We start from the raw sequence: 18,467 nt of genomic DNA, 5'->3' as shown, positions 1-18,467 counted from the left end.
GTCATATCCTCAGTCTTTTCTTGCCCCAGATGTCAGAAGGCCCTAACAAGAAAGGCCAAAGCCAAAAAACAGCAAAAAATAACCAACCACCCCTGCACTAACCATATTTACAATATGTACAAACCAAACCACACCACCACCTCTCACTACAGAGGGGAAGGAGGGAGGGTAAATTGGACTGCAGCAATGTGGATCTTGAACATCTACATTTATGGTAGGTACAAAACTGTACTATGTTCTTCATCTCACATTGCTGCAGTCCTTACATATGGGTAGAATCCCAAAGCAGAGGTAAGGGAGGATGGCAAAACTATAAAGCATTAGGGGCTGCCAAAATGCCCTGTAAAATTGCAGTGGCAAATCCAGCCCTAGATTTAGAGTAAAGTGGAAGGTGGTAATGCTTAGAGAAAGTATGCACTGAACTCCAAGTAGCTGCTTCCAAAATATCTTTAGTAGCCACCCCTTAAAAAGCTGTAGAAGTGGCAGTAGCCCTAGTGGAATGAGGCCTAATCCCAGCTGGAATCTCCTTACCATGATGGGAATAACAGAAAGCAATACAAAACCAATCCACCTAGAAATAGTTTGTTTTGAAACAGGTTTGCCCTGAGAACCCAAAGCAAAAGAAACAAACAACTGCTGAGACTGCCTGAACCCTTTAGTTCTGCTCAAATAATATCGCAACTGTCTGTGTATATCCAAAGTGTGCAAAATCCTCTCCCTTTATTTTGGGGTTTGCATAAAAAGTAGGCAAATGAATAGTTTGGTTTAAAGCCACACTAGAAACCACTTTAGGCATAAAAAGAAGGGTTAGTACGCAAAGACACCCTGTCCTTGTGGAAAATTAAGAAAGGCTCAACTGCCATAAGGGCCTGTAATTCAGAAACCCTTCTCAGAGGTAATGGCCAACAAAAAAGCAGTCTTCCATGATAAATATTTCAACTCTGCAGTTGCTGCAGGCTCAAAAGGTTGTAGAGTGAGTTTCTCCAACACAAAATTGAGATCCCAAGCAGGAGTAGGAGCTCTACGTGGGGGTCTTATATTCTTTGCCCCTCTAAGGAATTGCTTAAACAAAGGATGAGAAAATAATGGTGGGTCACAGTCATAGTGAGCAGAAATCGCTGCAGCATGAACCTTTATAGAGGAGAAGGACAAACCTTTGTCCAATAACTCAGTAAGGTATTGAAGAGCAACACTTAAATTAGGTTTAGAAACATCAAAGTCCTTTGCTGTACTCCAAAATAAAAATTTCCTCCATTTATCTGCGTAAACTTTCCTTGTACTAGGTCTTCTGGCCTCCAAAATAACATTCAAAACTTGTTGTGGAAGCTGAGTCCTCCAGGGTTTAAAACAGAATATGCCAGGCTGTTAGATGTAGAGAGTGAAGTTTGACATTGAGTAAATGACTGTTCTCCTGAGATAGCAGGTGAGGAATCGAAGGCAAAGGCCATGGAGGCTCCCGTACCAGACTCCTCAGTAATGGGTACCAGTGCTGTCGAGGCCAATCTGGAGCTATTAAAATCATGTTTGGCTTGTCCTGTCTGACCTTCAGGAGTACCTTTGGGAGGAGAGGCAGAGGTGGAAAGGCATACACGTGAAGATTGCTCCAATTGAATGAGAGAGCATCCACTTTCCAAGCTGTGGGATGAAACCTTTTTGTGCAAAACTTTGGCAGCTGGTAATTAAGTGGAGAAGCGAACAGATCTATGTCTGGAGTTCCCCATAACACTGTCAATTTCTGAAATACATGAGGATCCAATTTCCACTCGTGGGGATCCATAATTTGTCTGCTCAACACATCTGCTAAGGAGTTCTGTGCTCCTGGCAGAAACCTTGCCTGAAGATTTAGCTGTAAACTGAGAGCAGTCTCCCACAAAATCATTGCTTGTCTGCATAGAGGATATGAATGCGTCCCCCTTGCTTGTTGATGTACCACATGACAGTTGTGTTGTCTGTTTGAATCAACACCTGCCCTGGAAGAAGTAAATCCTTGAAAGCTATCAATGCAAACTGGACTGCTAACATCTCCTTCAAGTTGATATGTAAATGTTGAAGTCTGGCAGGCCACGTGTCTTGTACCCATTTTCCATTTAGATGAGCTCCCCAAGCTTTGTCTGAGGCATCTGTCGTTAAAATCTGACTCGCCTCTGGTCGGGTCACAGAGAGTCCCTTGTTCAGGTGACATTCCTGAGCCCACCACAAAAATTCCTTTTGAATGCAAGGTATTATCTGAATGACAGTGTCCAAATCTTGGCAGTGCTGCGTCCATACACTTTTGAGATACCATTGTAGCTTCCTCATATGCAGTTTGGCATTGGGAAGTACCAGAATACAAGATGCCATGAACCCCAAGGCTTGAAGGACTGTCCTTGCAGTCAGCCTGGACTGACGAGACAATTGGTGGAAGTAAAGAGAAAGATTCTTTTGTTTGTCCGGGGTCAAAAAGGCCATCTGGGATGCTGTATTCAGTCTCACACCCAGAAAGCACATGTCCTGAGAGGGTACTAGACTGGACTTTATTTCGTTCACAGAATACCCCAGGCATCTTAACACTGCCATCACATACTGTAAATGATGAAGAACTTCGTCCTTTCCTTGGGCCAGAATCAGGCAATCGTCCAAATAAGGATAGATTTGTATTCCTCTTAGCCTGAAGAAAGCTACCACTGGAGCCAGAACCTTCGTGAACACTCTGGGCGCAGTAGATAAGCCAAAGGGCAATGCAGAGAACTGATAATGAAAAGTCCCAGCCCGAAAATGCAGATACTTCCTGCAACTGGGCCTGATAGGAACATGAAGGTAAGCCTCCTTGAGATCCAGAGTCACCATCCAGTGGTCTTTGCCCAGCAGAGGTAAAAGCTGTTGTAACGTCAACATTTTGAACTTGGGAATGTCCAGATATGTGTTGAGGATAGATAAATCCAAAATTGGTCTCCACGTGTTCCCTTTCTTTGGTACTAGAAACAGGCGAGAATAAAATCCTAGGCCCACTTCTGGCAGAGGGACAGGTTGTATGGCCCCTATTTGAAGTAGTAGAGAAATTTGTTTGTGAGCCTCTAGCCTTTGCTGAGGAGGAACGTCTGGCATGCCTTTGAAAGGAGGCAAGGTATGGAAATAAAACTTGTAACCTTGGTGTATGATATCCAATACCCATTTGTCTTGGGTAATCAAAATCCAATTTTCTTTGAAGAGTGCCAACCTTCCTCCCAAAGGTGCTGCCAGGCAAGAAGGATCTGGCAGCTGAAAAAGTAGGTAATTGGGCCTGTTTACGAAAGGACTGGCCCCTGCCCTCACCCGAAGATTGTGCAGGTGAACTCCCTGTTCTAGGTCTGAAAGAACTCTGAGCACTGCCCCTACCACATCTAGATCTACCCCTAGACCGAGAATCATAAGAAGGATACGTCCACCCCTTAGCAGGCCAATTCCTACTAAACTTCGGAGGCTGAACTTGCAAAAAATCTTTAACAGCCTGCATAGACTTAGCCTTGTCTTCCATTTTCTTCAAGACCGACTCCACAGGTGAACCAAACAACACATCAGACTGCAAAGGAGCATCCAAAATCCTTGTCTTAACATGGTCAGATAAATTCTGATCCTTCAGCCAGGCGTGCCTGCGAAGAACTGAACCAGTGGCAGTCACCCTAGACGAGGCCTGCACAGCATCAAAACCACATTGTAATGAATGCTTACCCACCTGTTCAGAGACATGCACCAAATCTTGTAATTCTTTACACTCAATGCCTTCCGCCAGAGCATCCACCTTAGACTTCAATTGAGAAAGAAGAAAGTTTTGATATTTCAACATATGAAACTGGCAATTCAAAGCCCTCATAGCTAAGGTAGAAGATGTATAGACCTTCTTTCCCCATCTATCCAAAGCTCTGGCCTCTTTATCTAGAGGAACCGGATTTTTTTTACAACAGAGGCCTTGACACCCTTAGGTCCCTGACTAATAGTTTCTGGGTCCGCCCTAGGACTCTTATAAAGATATTTATGAGCCTCAGGCACCCTGTAATACCTATCCGGTTTAGCAGGCAGGAGGCAGAGAATCAGGATTAAGTGAAGCCTCTGAACAAACATCTTCCACAAAATCCTGAACAAAGGGTATAGCCAAGGGCCTATGTTGGGGCAAAAGCAAAAATTCCCTAAGCCTTTTCCGAGAATCAGAGAAGTCCTGACCTTCCCACTTAAAATGTTCCCTCATAGAATTAAGTGTCTCTGAAAAAGAAAAATCCTCTGGAGGAGAAGCAGGAGGAGTGGAATCATCTGCATCAGAATCAGAATAAGGAGAGTACTCCTGCAAGTCTTCAGCCGAAGACTCTGAAACATCCGAAGCCTGCTCAAAACTTCCCAACTCTGGCTCCACCCTAGGCCTCTTATCAGGAGGGGGCAAAGAACCTCTAATCAGAGTAATCAAATCTTCTGCCATTTTAAGCATGTGCTTCTTAGGCACAGACCCTGCTGAACAAGGAGAGACACCAACAGAAGCTAAACCTGGCCTGCCTCTGGGAGAAGCCTTGGAAACAGAAGGAGAGGGCCTAACCACACTAGGAAGGGAGGGGAGTACAGTAACCTGAGAAGCCCCTTCAGCCTGACCTGCCTCTTGAGAGGCCACATCCTGCAAAATCAAAGTCTCCCCCTGAGACTCCAGAGAAGTCTCCGTCGGAACCACCGGTTCCACTGAAGACTCTAAAGAACCGGCGTCCGGAACGGACGACTCATCTTGCCTGGGTTTAACAGTTTTGTCTTTGCGCTTCAGAGAAGCGGGCGGAGAGTCCGACGGCATATTATAATTGCACCGCTACCAAAGACCAGCCTAGCACAATCTAACCTTCGCTAATAGTGCGCTTATTGAACCTAGCACAAAGCGACACCCGACAACGTCGTGCTCAGGCCCCAAACAAGGAATGCACAAAGAATGATAATCCCTATGCGGTATCTGCTTCCCACAAGAAATACAGTTATTCACTTTTTCTGACATCCGTAATACACTGAGGCAAGAAAAACAAAATATTCCCCAACGGGGTACTTAGCCAACTTGGATTCGGTCTGAAACTCCGAACTCCAAAAATTTCAGAACGCCGAATGGCACTTGCAACGCTGCTTCTGCATCGGACCATGCGGCAAAAAAGACTGAGGATATGACGTCGGTCATGCGCTTTTGTACCCTGACGTCCTGATGTCAGTTTTAAGCGCCTTGACCGACGTCAGCCTAATACTTTGGTATTCGGGCCGACCGAGGACAGTGGACTACCCATATGTAAGGACTGCAGCAATGTGAGATGAAGAACATCTCCCAGATATGCTCAGAATTAGTCCAAAATGATACAAAAATCACTGAACCCACAGACATTGCCAACATACTGGCAGACAGGTTCAGTGCAAACTTCACCCCCCTCCCCCCCCCTAAAGGAGAGATAAAGTACAGTTTTGTACCTACCATAAATGTAGATGTCCGAACTGGATAGCATCTGCAATCATAACAACTGGGTTGTCCTGTCGTCAGGCAGCCCTTCAGTCGGCCGGATTCCAAAGTCCGGTCCGCTTCGCTGATGTCGCACTCACCCGACGTCATCTCTGTTGGTCTTCGGGTATAAAAGCATCAGCCGACGCCATTTTCCTCAGTGTTTCTTGCCCCAGATGCCAGAAGCCCTCTTGCAGGCTAAAATTTGGATAGATGCCAATGTTTCCAAATAGATAGAGGTAAACACAACAATAAGCATGTATGTACATATATACAAACAAATACACCATAAAAGACTCCCCCCCCAAGCTAGCTATTAGGAGGGTAAACACCCTAGGAGTACCACAGAGGGAAGGAGGGAGTAATCCTGACTGCAGATGCTATCCAGTTCGGACATCTACATTTATGGTAGGTACAAAACTGTACTATGTCCTTCATGGATGCATCTGCAGTCATAACAACTGGGTAGAATACCATAGCCAACTAGGGAGGAGGATAAAAGTAGATTATGGTGTGTTTAGGATCCCTTGCAGTACAGCAGTGGCAAACCCTGCTCGGGATCTGGAATATAGAGGCAAATTATAATGCTTGGCAAATGTATGCACGGAGGTCCAAGTAGCCGCCTCAATAATGTCTTTGGTTGCCACTCCTCGTAAGAAGGCTGTGGTAGTGGCTGTTGCCCTTGTAGAATGAGGTCTTATGTTCTGTGGAATTGGTTTTCCATGGAAGGAGTAACAGAATCGTATGCAATTTCCTATCCATTTGGAGATTGTCTGTTTGGAAATAGCTTTTCCTTCCCTTCCTGTTGCATAGGCTACAAAAGTTGGTCAGTCTTTCTGCTATTTTTTGTTCTGTCCAAGTAGTAGCGTAGCTGTCTATGTACATCCAAGGTATGCAGTATTCTTTCCCTCTGTTTTGTGGGTTGGGAAAGAAGGTAGGTAGGTGGATTGCCTGGTTTAAAGACACTCTGGATACCACCTTGGGCATAAATGTAGGATTAGTCCTCATGGACACTCTATCTTGGTGGAAGATTAGGAAGGGTTGCACTGCCATTAAGGCCTGTAGTTCTGAAACCCTCCTTGCTGAAGTAATTGCCAGTAGGAAAGCAGTTTTCCATGACAGGTGTTGTAGGTCTGCTGTTGCTGCTGGTTCAAAGGGTGATAGTGTCAATTTTTCTAGCACAAAGTTCAAATCCCAAGCTGGTAATGGTGGTTTCCTTGGAGGTTTTACATTCTTGATTCCTCTGAGGAACTGCCTGAGCAAAGGGTGCGAAAAACAGGTGGATCAAAGCTGTATTCTGCTGAAATAGCTGATGCATGTATCTTGATGGAGGAGTAGGACAGGCCTGAATGAAGAAGTTCGCCAGATACTCCAGAATGTTAGGCATATCTATGTTTGACACATCTTTTCCTCTTTCTGTACTCCAAATGACAAACCTTTTCCATTTTCCAGCATAGTTCCTTCTTGTTGAAGGTCTGCGTGCTTCAAGAATAATGTCTTTTACTCTTTGGGAAAGTTCTGGATTAGCTGCTGCTATGTGATGTTCCATGCAGTTAGTTGCAACGTTTTAGGTTTGGATGTATGATGCTGTAGTTGTTCTGAATTAACATCAAAGGCATCAGGGTATTGGCCACATATTGTTCGAGACATGCTCCTCAGTAGTGGGTACCAGTGTTGTCTTGGCCAGTTCGGAGCTATCAGGATTATCCTTGGACGTTCTTCCTTGATTTTCAGTAGTACCTTGTGTATCAAAGGAAGAGGTGGGAATGCATATGCTGTTAGGCCTTTCCAGTTGAAGGAGAGCGAATCCACTTTCCATGTTAGTGGGTGGAATGTCCTTGTGCAGAATTTTTGAGCTGGTGATTGAGAGGTGATGTGAATAGGTCTATCTGTGGCATTCCCCATTTCTTTGAGATGGTCTTGAAGATGTCCGGTGCAGCTTCCATTCGTGGGCATCGAAGTGGTTCTGCTTAATATGTCTGCTAGAGTATTGTCTTTCCCGGTACAAATATTGCCTGTAACTGGATGTTGTAGCTGAGTGCCAGGGTCCACAGCTCCAAGGTCATTCTGCATAGGGGTATGAATGAGTGCCTCCCTGTTTGTTGATGTACCACATGACTGTGGTGTTGTCTGTCCTTATCATCAACTGGCCCTCCTTGAGAAATGGTTTGAACTTTTGGATTGCCAGTTTTACTGCCAGCATTTCTTTTAGGTTGATGTGCAGGTGAAGTTGATCCTGTGTCCACAATCCTTGCACGCATTTGTCCAGCATGTGGGCCCCATCCTAGGTCTGAAGCATCTGTTGTGATGGTCTGGCTTGCTTGACATCTGCGAAAGGGTAGGCCTGGGTTTGACTGGCATGCCTGAGCCCACCATAGGAACTCCTGTTTTAAGCATGGAATTAGTGGGATTTCTGTTTCTAGACTGTGTCTGTGTTGGGACCATAAATTCTTTAGGTACCACTGTAGTTTTCTCATATGTAGTCTGGCAAATGGAACCAAGATTATGCATGATGCCATGAAGCCCAAGGCCTGCAGTACTTTTCTTGCTGTTAACTTGTTCAGTTTTGTTAGTGCCAAGAAGTAAAGAGGAAGTTCTTTTGTTTTTCTGTAGTCAGGAATGCCATTTGTTTTACTGTGTCCAATTCAGCCAAGAATGTCCTTGTTTGGGATGGTATCAGCCTTGACTTTTGTAAATTGACTGTGTATCCCAGTGCTTGTAGCAAGTAAATGACCCTTTGTAAATCTGTTGTCAGCTTGCTTTTGTTGTCCCCTTGTAGCAGGCAGTCGTCCAGGTATGGGTAAATTTGAATTCCCTGTAGTCTGCAATGGGCGATTACTGATGCCAGGCATTTTGTGAATACTCTGGGCGCAGTAGATAAGCCAAAGGGCAATGCTGAGAATTGATAGTGCTCTGATCCTGCAAGAAATCTGAGGTATCTTCTGCAGATTGGTCGAATGGGGACGTGCAGGTATGCCTCCTTGAGATCTAGAGTTACCAGCCAAGACTCCTTGCCCAGCATGGGAAGAAGCTGCTGTAGGGTCAGCATTTTGAATTTTGGGACAATGATGTATGTATTTAAGGTGGACAGGTCGAGAATTGGTCTCCAACTTTTTTCCTTTCTTGGAACTAGGAATAGTCTGGAATAGAACCCCTTTTCTTGCTCTGCTGTTGGCACTCTTTCCACAGCTCTCATGTTTGCTAACTCCATTATCTGGCGTAGAGCCTCTGTTTTTTGATTTGGAGGTAGATTTGGCATTCCTCTTTTGACTGGTAAAGTGTGGAAGTGAAACCGGTAACCTTGATCTATGGTTTGTAAAATCCACTTGTCTCTTGTTATGCAGTGCCAGTTCCTTGAAAATAAGGTTAACTTTCCGCCTAGAGGAGCTGCTATTTGTTCCCTGGTAGGCGGATTTAGGGTTAAGTCACTGTGGTTGTGCTGATGTAGTGGCAGTGGCTGTGTCTGTGCCTCTGTTGTTACCTTGCCACTGTCGTCCTCTGTAGGCACCTCCTCTGGATTGGTTTCTGCCTCTGGAACGTCTATTCCTGCCCCTTTGAAATTTTGTGGAGTCAGGAAAGGACCAATTTTTGGCAGGCCAGTTCCTGCTAAACCTTGGGGGTTGTACCTGCAAGAAATCTTTAACAGTTTGAACAGATTTTGCCTTTTCTTCCATTTTCTTCATAACCTGCTGGGCAGGTGTACCAAACAAACTTGTCTTGTCCATAGGAGCATCTAGCAGCTTAGCTTTAACATGATCCGGTAAAGCTTGTTCCTTTAGCCATGCATGCCTTCTTATCACTGTGCCTGTCATGGCTGATCTAAATGAAGCCTCCAGTGCATCATAGCCACATTTTAAGGAATGGTTGCTAACCTGTTGTATGTTATTTACCATCTCTAATACATATTTCTTATCAAGAGATTCATCAGTGGTTAGTTTTTAGTTAACTGATCAAGCATAAACTCTTGGTATTGTATCATGTGAAACTGACAGTTTAAAGCTCTAGCTGAGAGAGTAGCTGAAGTGTAGACCTTTTACCCCATCTGTCTAATGACCTTCATAGGTTCGTGCCTCTGTCCAGCAGTGACCCAGAGATGATTCCATCCACAGCTAGTGGTTTTGGTGGATTTGGATTTTTGAGGTGGAGCATGTCCATTATGTCACCTTTGAGAAGGAGTAGGGTTTTAGCTATGGTCGCGGCTACTGCCTTGGGACCCTGGGATATAGTTTCTGGGTCTGCAAGTGGGGCCTTGTAAAGGTGGTGATGAGTATCTGGCACCCTGTAAAATCTGTCTGGTTTGGCAGGGGCTGGGGTAAAGAATCTGGAGCGGAGCAAACATCATTGAAAGCATCATCCACCACAGAGAGAACAGGAGGTATAGCTAAGGGCCTGTGCTGTGGGAGGTGCAGAAAGGTCCTAAGTCTTTTTCTGGAGTCTGAAAAATCCTGTTGCTGCCATTGGAACTGTTCTCGCATGGCATGCAAGGTTTCCCCAAAGGAGAATTCTTCTGGTGGGAAGCAGCTGGAATGGATTCTTCAGCATCAGAATCTTCAAAATTGGAGAAGGGAGCCTCTGGCTGGTCAGTTATGTCTGATTCATCAGCAGATTCATCAGAGGACACTGGCTCAGGGGGCTCTGCCCTAGGTCTCTTATCTGGGCGCTGAGAGGCCCTATCTGGGTGAGATTGAGATCCTCTGATTAAAGAAATTAAATCTTCTGCCAAAGAAAGCATTTGGGAACTAGAAGAGGGCCTGGATGTGGGGGGTTTAACAGGCACTGTTTTAGTAGTCTTGGCTGCTTTAGCCCTGGCGAAGGCCTTAATGGACATGGCTGCTGGAGGCCTAGCAGCACCACGTGCTGGGGTAGAGACATCCAAGGGATGGTGTCTGATAAGTCAACCACCGTAGTGGGTAAAATTTCTGAGGTCGATTCAAGAGTTGTAGCAGGGGCCTCAGTTGTAGGAATAGGTTCAGCTGTACTTAGATCAGTTTTCTCGGTTTCGCCGAAACCGACACTCATGATTTGCTTAACCATGGTTTCGCCGAAACCGCGGACCGCGAGTGTCGGTCTTTATCTTTGCGTTTTTGGTAGATTGGGTAGTCGGAGGATCCGACGGCATAATGTACGCAAAATCAGAACCGAAAACTGTTCTGCAAACTCCGACCGACGCCTAAGCCGCCGGTTGAAAGAAGCACAGGCCGAACAGGCTGCTACGTCGTGGGCTGGGCCTAAACAAGGCAGACAGTAAGAGTGGAAATCTTTATGAGGTATTTGTTTCCCACAGGTTAAACAATTGTTAACTTTTTCTGACATCGGCTGAGGCAAGAAAGAGTCCCCAACGGGGTACTTAGCTTTAGAAGTCTTCGAAGTAGTATTCGGTAGAAGTAATCTCTGGGTCCGACCGACCGCACTTGCGAACAGCTTCTGCTTCGGGCGCCACGGCAAGAAAGACTGGGGAAAATGGCGTCAGCTGATGCTTTTATACCCGAAGACCAACAGAGATGACGTCGGGTGGAGTGCGACATCAGCCGAAGCCGGACCCGGACTTTGGAATCCGGCCGACTGAAGGGCTGCCTGACGACAGGACAACCCAGTTGTTATGACTGCAGATGCATCCATGAAGGACATCTATCCCAGCAGAGTGTAGCCTCCCAGACATCTCAAATGCGCAGGTGAAAGCTGCTCTCTCTAAAGCTAAAAACACAGCATCAATGGGACCGGATGGTGTCCCCGCCTGTGTGCTACGAAGCTAAATGAGGAATTAAACCCGCACATAAGGCAGCTGTTTAATCTCAGCCTTACCACAGGATACGTGCCCAAGGAGTGGCGTACGGCAACTGTGGTCCCACTCCACAAAGGCGGTGCCTCTACGGACCCTGGTAATTACCGCCCCATAAGCTTAACAAGTCTAGTCTGCAAAGCTATGGAGAGGATCATAATGGAGCTCATAAACAAAGATATAGGGGACTTGCAGACATTGGACCCGACCCAGTTTGGCTTCGTCAAGGGCAGATCATGCCTTCTGAACTTGGTCGACTTCTTCGAAACAGTCACCAAGGCCAGTGATGAGGGAAAGGCAGTCGATACAGCTTACCTTGACCTTGCAAAGGCCTTCGACACAATACCCCACTCGGGTATTGTAGAAAAACTTACCAGCTTAAATGTAAACCCATATGTCACAAGATGGGTTGCAAACTGGCTTAAGGACAGAACCCACAGGGTTAGAGTTGCTGGCGCTATGTCAGACTCCAAGCCGATCACAAGTGGTGTCCCAAAGGGCTCGGTCCTTGGCCCCCTATTGTTCGGCATCTACTTCTCAGAAGTACAGGCCAACATGGGAGGACTTTGGCTGACCAAGTTTGCAGACGACTGCAAACTGGGCACCATAGTGGAAAGTGCATCGGACACGGATATCCTTCAGAAGGGACTCACAGAAACAGATAGCTGGTGCCAGAGCCATGGCCTGAAGTTAAACGCCAAAAAATGTACAGTCATACCCTTCGGGAAAAACAAGGTAACCCCAAGCTACCATATAGGTGGCAATCCACTAAGCACAGAAGAGGTTATCAGGGACCTGGGGACCCAGGTTGACAGTGGCCTTTCTTTTGACACTCACGTTGCTAAAGTGGTTAGAAAGACCTTCTACATTGCCCACCCGATCATGAAGGGATTCACATCCAGATCTAGTGAGGTCATTGTTCCCCTGTACTCTTCACTTATCAGACCAATGATAGAGTACAATGCCCCATTCGGGATGTATCTCACCCGACATCTGCAGCAATTGGAGAGACCCCAAAAGTTCCTCACCAAAAGGATAAAGGGACTCCAAAATCTGTCATATGCTGCCAGATTGAAGAAACTCCAGCTCTATTCAGTTACATACCGTCTGCTCAGAGGTGACATGTGCCTGACTTACAAGGCCATGTCCAACCCGGAATTAACGGACATGCTCCACCTCAAAAAATCCAAATCCACCAAAACCACTAGAGCAAGCGACTTAAACCTTAGCACGGATATAAATAGGACGTGCTGGAGGGATAGATTTATCACTCAGAGACTCCCTATGCTGTGGAATAAAATCCCGATCCATGTGAGGCAGAGCACCTCGCTGGCTCTGTTCAAGAGAAATCTTGACCTGTGGATGGGAGATCGTAGGTTTATCCCGGGAATCATCTCTGTGTCACTGCTGGACAGAGGCACAACAAACTAATGGGCACAGTATTTTTTCATATAAGGGGTGGCGTAAGCCACACAAATTTGGGCTAGGCTTATAAATGCCTTAGGGCAGATAGCCTAGTATAAACCTATGAACCTATGAAACACTTTTCAGGTACCATTGTAATTTCCTCATATGCAGTCTGGCATATGGTATTAGTAGTATGCAGGATGCCATGAATCCCAGGGCCTGCAGAATTTTTCTTGCAGGGAGATGGGACTTTCTTGCCAGCAACTGAAAATATTGAGTTAGTTGAACTCGTTTGTCTCGTGTGAGGTAAGCCATCTGGGCCATTGTATTTAAGCTGGCACCCAGGAATATAATCTGTTGCGAGGACACTAGTTTTGACTTCTTTTCATTTACTGTGTACCCTAGAGAGATTAGCAACCTTTTTACAAATACCAGATGCTGTACAAGAATGCCCTTTGCCTCTGCTTGAATGAGGCAGTCATCCAGGTATGGATATATTTGAATTCCTTTTTGTCTGCAAAATGCAATTACTGGTGCCAGGCACTTTGTGAAAACCCTGGGCGCAGTAGATAAGCCAAAGGGCAGTGCAGAGAATTGGTAGTGCATTGTACCCACTTTGAATCTGAGGTATCTTCTGCAATTTTGTCTGATAGGGACATGCAGGTATGCCTCTTTGAGGTCCAGAGTAACAAGCCAAGCCTTTCTGCCCAGCATGGGTAGAAGCTGCTGCAATGTCAACATTTTGAATTTCGGAATATCCAGGTAAGTATTCAGAATTGAAAGGTCTAGTATGGGCCTCCAGGCCTTGTCCTTTCTGGGGACCAGAAGAGTCTTGAGTAAAATCCTTGTCCTTATTCCTGTTGTGGTACTTTTTGAATAGCTCATGTCCATGATGGTTGAAATTTGTTTTTGTGCCTCAGCCCATTGATTTTGTGGCAGGTCTGGCATTCCTTTTAGCCTTGGTAAAGTATGAAAGTGGAATCTGTAACCTTGATGACACAATATTCACGACTCATTTGTCCTGGGTGATTGTTTGCCAGTTTTGCGAAAAAAGTGCTAGTTTTCCCCCTTAGGGGCTTCCAAAAGGGACGTGCTTGGCGCATGAAGGGAAAAATCATTGTGACTGTTTCCTGTAAGGTTGAGACTTGTCCTCACCACCTTTTGGGGTTGAGGTGCCCCACTGTCGTTGTCTGTTTGAGCCTTGGGGTTGAGATCTGCCTCTCGGGCGTCTGTATCTGCCTCTCTGTGGCCTGTCTGACACTGGAAAGGACCAATTCTTTGTTGGCCAATTTCTGCTAAACTGAGGTGGCTGTACCTGTAAGAAATCCTTTGTTTGCATAGATTTAGTTTTATCCTCCATTTTCTTTAACACCTCTTCTGCCTTAACACCAAACGAAGTATCATGCGGTAAAGGAGCATCCAATAATTTTCCCTTAACATGATCAGGTAAACTTTGTTCTTTTAACCAAGCATGTCTACGAATCACAGAACTTGTAACAGCGGCTCTACAAGAGGCCTCTAAAGAATCAAAACCACTTTGCAGAGTACGTTTTCCTACCTGTTCAACTGCATGTAATAAATCCTGCATTTCTTTACAATCAGGAGCTTCTGAGCTTGCAAGCATTTTCTGTTTTAACTGAGCCATTAAATATTGTTGGTACTTAAGCATGTGAAACTGGCAGTTTAAAGCTCTTACTGCTAAAGTTGCAGAAGTGTATACTTTCTTCCCCCATCTATACAAAGCTCTGGAATCTCTGTCCGAGGGTACTGGATTTTTTGCAATGGAAGCCTTAACCCCTGTTGGACCCTGGGAAATAGTTTCTGGATCAGCAGAAGGGTTTTTGCAAAGAAACTTGAGAGTCAGGGACTCTATAATACCCATCTGGCTTGGCTGGAGCAGGGGGCAAAGAGTCAGGAGATAAACTGGATTCAGAGAATACATCATCCACAATATCTAGCACTGGCATTGTTGAGGCAATAAGAGGAAATCCCTGAGCCTTTTTTTGGATTCTGAGTAATCCTGGCTTTCCCAGTGGAAATGCTCCCTCATGGTATGTAAAGTTTCCCCAAAAGAATAATCCTCAGGAGGAGAGGCTGAAGGAATAGATTCTTCAGCATCAGAGTCCTCATAGGGGGGTAGAGAGTATCCCTGGTCTGAAGAGGAATCAGAGGAAATGGAAACCTGATCGGAGGAGTCATAGTCTGTATCCTGCCTAGGCCTTTCCTTAGGAGGGGGATGGGAACCCCTGATTAGAGTAAGGAGGTCTTCGGCCATTTTAAGCATCTGTTTCTGAGAATGCTGTACTTTGGCTTTAATGGTACCTTTGTCTTGGCTGTTGTTTTAATGGCAAGTTGTGAAAGTCTGAAAACACCCTCAGAAGCCGATGCCTGCTCAGCGGCTCCGGACCCATCTGAGGGATTAGTTTCCGTAGGCCCAATACCCTGAGTTTCCAGAGGCCTAGTTGTCTCCACGTGGGAGTTGGAGGCGGCCTGTGGCTCTGAGGTAGCGGGTGTCAGGGGCTGTGAAAGCCCCTCACTGAGAACCGGCGACTGGCCTAGAAGAGGTTTCGTCGTCGATTTTGGACCTCAGATGCCTGTCTTTATCCTTGTCCTTGCGTTTTTTCGGTATTGCGGTCATCGGTTGACCCGACGGCATAGTATAATGGAAGCTTCGGCCAAAGTAGTGCAAAGCAAAATCAAAACGTCTTTTTATAGTGCGTTTGTTAAATCTAGCACAAAACCGACAATTAGTGACGTCGTGATCAGGGCCTAAGCATGGAATACAATAAGAGTGGAAGTCCCTATGAGATATTTGCTTCCCACAAGAAATACAATTTTTAACTTTTTCTGACATTGGTCTGAGGCAAGAAAAAAAGTTTCCCCAACGGGGTACTTAGCTTTATTGAAGACTTCGGATCTGAAATTCGACTTCGAAAATCTCAGAAGTTGGCCGACCGGCACTTGCGGACTGCTTCTGCTTCGGGCACTGTGCGGCAAGAAAGACTAAAGAAAATGGCGTCGGATGCATCTTATATACCCCTGGCGCACTGAAGTCAGGGAAGAAGCGACAGCAACTGATGCCAGACCAAGACTTTGCAACTCAGGCCGACTGCGGGACCGCCTGACGGCAGGATAACCCAAGTGTAATGACTGCAGCAGTGTAACACGATGAACATCTCCTGTTGCAGGCAGGAAATGAGAGGAATCATTGTTTCCAGACTGTGTGAATGTTGACTACATAAACTTTTTAGGTACCATTGAAGTTTCCTCATATGCAGTCTTGCATATGGAATTATTAGGATGCCATGAAGCCCACAGCCTGCAGAATTTGTCTTGCAGAAGACTGTGCTTTTGTTGCCATCAGTTTGAAGTAAGTAGTCAGTTGCCTTTGTTTGTCTGGCGTGAGGTAAGCCATCTGGGCAGTTGTATTCAAGCTTGCACTCAGGAATGTTATCTTTTGAGAGGGTACCAGTTGTGATTTATTTTCGTTTGCTGTGTACCCTAGGCATGTTAGAAGCATTTTCACAAATGCCAGGTGTTGAAGAAGAGTGTCCTTGTTCTCTGCTTGAATGAGACAGCCATCCAAGTAAGGATATATTTGAATACTTCTTTGTCTGCAAAATACAATTACTGGTGCCAGGCACCTTGTAAAGACCCCGGGCACAGTAGATAAGCCAAAGGGCAGTGCAGAGAATTGGTAATGCATTAAGTCAGTCTTGAATCTGAGGTATCTTCTACACGACTGTCTTACTGGGACATGGAGGTATGCCTCTTGGGTCTAAAGTCACCAGCCAAGCATTCTTGGCCGGCATGGGCAGAAGCTGCTGCAAAGTCAGTATTTTGAATTTTGGAATGTCCAGGAATGTGTTCAAAATCGATAAATCCCATAATGGCCACCAGGCCTTGTCCTTTCTGGGTACCAAGAACAGTCTTGAGTAAAAACCTTGTCCTTTTTCCTGTTCTGGTATTGTTTGAATGGCCCTCATATCCATGGCCTCTGCCCATTGATTTTTTTGGCAGATCTGGCCAACCGTTTGCCATTGTCAGAGTGTGGAAATGGAATCTGTATCCCTGTGATATGATGTTTAGTACCCACTTGTCCTGGGTTATTAACTGCCAATTTTGAGCACAAAGTGCTAATTTTCCCCCAGTGGGTGCTACCAAAAGTTAAGTGCTTGTTGTAGGCAGAGGGAAGTCATTGGGATTGCTTTCTGTAGGTTTGCGCTTTAGCTCCTCCACATTTGGAGGTGGACGTGCCCCATTGCTTTGACCTATATGAGTCTTGTGCCTGGTATCTGGAACCCGTAGGGCGTCTGGATTTGCACCTTTGAGTTCTGTCTGACACAGGAAAGGACCAATTTTATGTAGGCCAGTGTCTACTGAATCTTGGTGGCTGCACTTGTAAGAAGTCTTTAATAGTTTGCATAGACTTAGGTTTGTCTTCCATTTTCTTTAAAACCCCTTCTGCCTTAATACCAAACAGAGAATCATGCTGTAAAGGTGCATCTAACAATTTAGCTTGAACATGATCAGGCAAATTTTGTTCCTTTAATCAGGCATGCCTCCTAATCACAGCTCCAGTAACTGCGGCCCTGCAGGAGGCCTCTAAATAATCAAAACCACATTGCAAAGTATGCTTTACAACTTGTTCAGCCGCATGCAATAATTCCCTGCAATTCTTTATTTTCTGCACATTCTGAAATCAACATAATTTTCTGTTTCAGCAATCCCATAACATGTTGGTGGTACTTAGGCATATGAAATTGACAGTTTAAGGCCCCGATTGCCAAGGTTGTAGATGTATAAACCTTTTTTCCCCATCTGTCCAGTGCCCTTGAATCTCTGTCAGAGGGGGTAGGATTTTTTGTTGTTGAGGCCTTAACTCCCTTCGGGCCCTGTGAAATGGTTTCAGGATCAGCAGCAGGGTTTCTAAAGAAAAATGTATGCGAGTCAGGGACCCTGTAATATCTGTCAGGCTTACTGGGAGCTGGAGATAAGGAGTCAGGGGTCAAGCTTGACTCCAAAAACACATCATCCACAATGTCTAAAACAGGAGGAATGGCTAAAGGCTTGTGTTGAGGGAGAAGAAGGAAATCCCTGAGCCTCTTTTTTGATTCTGAGAAGTCTTGACTCTCCCAGTGAAAATGCTCCCTCAAAGTATGCAAGGTTTCTCCAAATGAATAATCCTCAGGAGGAGATGCAGATGAAATAGACTCCTCAGCATCAGAATCCTCATAGGGAGATATAGATAATTCCTGATTAGAAGAAATAGAAACCTGATCTGAAGATTCATAATCAGTGTCTTGTCTAGGCCTCTTATCTGGAGGGGGATGGGTAGCCCTGATCAAGGCAATAAGGTCTTCAGCCATTTTGATCATCTGTTTTTTAGGCATAGAGGCCTGTGCACATGGCTCATGCATCGTTTTTTTAGTTTTAGAAGTTGCTTTTGTCTTTGGTTTTGCAGCTGTCGTCGGTTTGATATACAAATGTTGAGGTCCGAATACACCCTCAGAAACCGGTGCCTGCTCAGCGGCTCCGGACCCATCCAAGGGAGATACATCCGTCAGTCCAATACCTTGAGTATCTTGCGGCATGCCAGACTCCACATGGGTGTCGGTAGAGGCCTGCGACTCGAAGGTAGCGGGTATCAGGGGCTGCAAAAGCACCTCACTGAGTACCGGCAAACCGGCGACTGGCTTAGGAAAAGCTTTGTCGTCGGTTTTGGATCTCGACTGCCTTTCTCTGTCCTTTTCTTTGCATTTTTTATGTACTCCGGTAGTCGGATTGCTATCCGACATTTCTGGGTAGTTAAATCTGTTT

Source organism: Protopterus annectens, chromosome 9.part0 (assembly GCF_019279795.1).
Source record: "Protopterus annectens isolate FY-2018-M chromosome 9.part0, PAN1.0, whole genome shotgun sequence".
Classification (NCBI taxonomy): Eukaryota; Metazoa; Chordata; order Ceratodontiformes; family Protopteridae; genus Protopterus; species Protopterus annectens.
The sequence above is the reverse complement of the archived record's forward strand: the minus strand, read 5'-3'. Positions refer to the sequence as shown.